The sequence below is a fragment of the Zootoca vivipara genome, chromosome 2 (assembly GCF_963506605.1).
Source record: "Zootoca vivipara chromosome 2, rZooViv1.1, whole genome shotgun sequence".
Taxonomy (NCBI): domain Eukaryota; kingdom Metazoa; phylum Chordata; class Lepidosauria; order Squamata; family Lacertidae; genus Zootoca; species Zootoca vivipara.
The window spans coordinates 20,112,489-20,116,076 of NC_083277.1; positions in this window are offsets into that span (position 1 = coordinate 20,112,489).

The following is a 3,588-nucleotide window of genomic DNA, read 5'->3' on the forward strand; positions in this document are numbered from 1 at the left end:
CCTCTGGGATAAGGCAAACAGCAGGGGATAGCTGTTGCCTAGCTGTTGCCCTCAGACTCTTCTGTGGGATTTTGATATTCACCTGACTGACCTCTTTTTGAAACAGGATGCTGGTCTAGATTGATCTTTGGCCTGATCCAGCAGGGCTCTCTTTTTATCCTACTGAGGTGAAAGGAAAGGAGAAAAACTTGATTCTGGATAGGGAGACAAACCACCCCTTTTGTAAACTGCCACCCATGGGTTTATAGCTGCCGGGAGCTATAAACGTACGGTGGATAAATAAATGTGGGAAGTTCAACAAGCTCGTCTTTCCACATTTGACCTTAGCTGTTCTTATCTCACAGTTTTGTTCCTGCTGCTGTTTTTCTGGTGGGAGGGAGGAGCAAACATCGTCAGTTGACACGCTGGAAAGATCTTGGCGGTTAGGAGTTGCCTCAGGCGAGCAGCCTGCCATTTTGAGGGTCTTGAAATATTCATGCCTCACAATTATGCTGGCTTTCCTATTAGCAGCCGGCCTAACTGGAGAAGACAGGGAGAGATGAGTCATGTTCTAAGGAGAACTTAGCAGTCCCCGGCAGCTCAGAATTAATTTAGGTGGAGTTTTCAGTGTCACGCACCCTGCAACATTTCACAGCTGGAAATAAGGACACAGTTATTGCCTCTTTTCTCAATCCCAAGGCGGACCACCTGCCCCAAGACAAGCTCCCCGCAGCACTTCATCAATTACAAATTACTGCAGGCTCTTCTCTGATTTAATGTCACGTGAGAGTGTTTCTTCCTTGGATTAATGGTATTATTTTGATTAAAGAACATCTGAATAGCCCAACAACGTTATCAACCGCCCCAAATATATGAGCCATTTCAGTGTGTACGCTGGCAGGCTGCACATTGCCTTACTGTTCATACGGTATGTGTCCAGGTATGCGGGTGGCGCTGTGATCTAAACCACTGAGTGTCTTGGGCTTGCCGATTGTAAAGTTAGCGGTTCGAATCTGCATGACGGCGTGAGCTCCCGTTGCTCTGTCCCAGCTCCTGCCAACCTAGCAGTTTGAAAACATGCCAGTGCAAGTAGATAAATAGGTACCGCTGCGGTGGAAAGGTAAACGGTGTTTCCGTGTGCTCTGGCTTCCGTCACGGTGTCCCGTGGTGCCAGAAGCGGTTTAGTCCTGCTGGCCACAAGACCTGGAAAGCTGTCTGTGGACAAACGCCAGCTTCCTTGGCTTGAAAGCGGAGATGAGCGCCGCATCCCATAGTCGCCTTCTACTGGACAGAGGTCCTTTACCTTTTACCATATGTGTCCACTTCACCCATGCACATTACAGTCGTTCAGTTCAACCTACAACCGCATGTGGACTCAACCATGGGTTCAATAATAACACAAAGCTTGTAATCTCATAATATACCTTGAGCAAAAGATTTCTAAGAAGATTTGACATATTGGCCAATAATTATGGGGGGAAGAATGGAGATTGGTTGGGAAGTCGCTCGGTGAGTTGATTCCCTGGGTCCCCTGTCTGTCCAGTGGAATTAGTAAAGTCATTTCTGAGTCATTCTAGTCTGCTGAAGCTTCAATGAAATGACAGCCTGCCTTGTCCTCTATAAACACATCTTGCTCCCTATATGTTTATTCTTATCAGATCATTACTAATGCTTGTTATGATCAAAGTACAGGTCCTCCCGTCTTGGGTTATAATTAAATCCATTTCCTCATTTGAGTGATCATAAATCAGTTTTCCTATTAATTTGTAACTTTTCCATTTCTGTAAACTATCACTTTGTTATCTTTTATTATAGGAAACAACCCACCATTTATCATAAGTGTGATTTGTGACTTGGGTGGTGTTTCAAGTTATCTGTATAGTTTGAATGCTTCCAGAGGGAAGTTTATTGCGGAATTTGTGTTGTTCATGTCCACAAACCTTTTGCAGAATTTGCACGATGTTATGTGTCATCAAAATACCAGCCTGTGCTTTAAAAATAAAGAAATAAATAAAAATTCTCCTTACTGCAAAAAATCCAATAAGTAAAAATAGGAAATTCGGGGGGCCGGGGGGGGGGGGCGGTTTGTAATGTGAGGCAACGTTTCAAATTATCTCACCATACCCAACTTCTGTTTGCTCATCACCTGAGATCAACCTTTGTTTTCACTGGCCCCCAACACCAAAGGAAAGAAACCCAGTTCCACTGAGTGACACATGCCCAATTCACAGGAGATATTATTTAAGATATCTGCACAGTAAAAGTGGAGGACTACCCGGGCAACCACAATTGCAGCAGTGCATAAATTTGATTTTTTAAAAAAATTAAATAAAAAATGTGTGTTTTAAATACACTTTATCACATTTGCACTCTTGCACAAGACTTCAGTATCACATTAATAAAAACAACAACAACCAAAAACCAAACATATTGGAATGGATATTGCCTCCCCCACAAAAAAGCACAAGCTTCCATTTTGCCTCTTGCGAAAGAGCAACTGGCTGGATAAGACTGGTAATGTTTGCTGCAATTTTTTTTCTTTTTTAAGAAAACCAAAGTTTGTGTACACAGAGATACAGAAATACCTGTACATATGCCCAGAATGGAAAATGGTAGCAAACAGGGAAGGAGTGATTGGCAAAACTGAAAAACACAACTCCTATACATCCGTCAAGTTTTGCCCATTGGTATGGATGGTGGGTGACTAAAAAGCAATAAATATCCATGACTGAAAAAAAAACCCAAAAATGCATGGAAACTGATTGGCCAAGCACTTAACTTGTAAAGATCAGATCTGAATGACCTGCTTTGTGATATAAGATCGCCATCAGGAAACACTGTCTGTTAAAAGTCTTAACTCGGTTCACGGGCTTTGATTTTTGGTTACCGAAGTGCTGTGATATCACACTGAACAGGACATCTCTCGTTTGAACATGAAAGGTGGTGACTGGTGGTGGACTCATTTCAAAAGTGATCACCACAAAACTCAAGCTTTCAGGAAAGTAATCTTTAGAGGAATTTAGGGGTGAGTGTTATTGTGGGAAGATCTGTTGGCCTTGGTTGGCCAGATGGGCAGGGTAAAAATTATTATTATTATTATTATTATTATTATTATTATTATTATTATTATTATTATTATATTGGTTGGAGGACATGGGGAATCTGAGAGAAGGGCAAAGAAAGCAGATGGAGTGCTGCTGAGAGAAATAATTTACTAGAGTTCATGGAAGAAGCATGCCAGGAATGTTGCGGAGTTGGAGAAGAGAGCTCCAGAAGTGCTTGGACATAGAGGGGTCGTGGTGGAGAAGACTATGAACATTTTAAAATTAACTGGAAGGAAGAGGCCACTGTGGTGCCTCAATGAGATGGAAGCCAAATGGTTAGCCAGTAACGGATGGAGGGGAATGAGTGATTATGTATCAGCGTAGGCGGGGGTCTTTGGGTGGGCGTGGTCTCCGGTGAGTGGGCGGAGTCACGAACGCCCTACGTGGGCGTGGCCGGGGAAATACTCGACAGTGGGCGTGGCCACCAGCGGCGGCGACCGTTGCCCAGGTGATAAATCTGAAGGGTGGGCGGGACCCTCATCCGTGGGGGCCGGAAGCGGAAGTG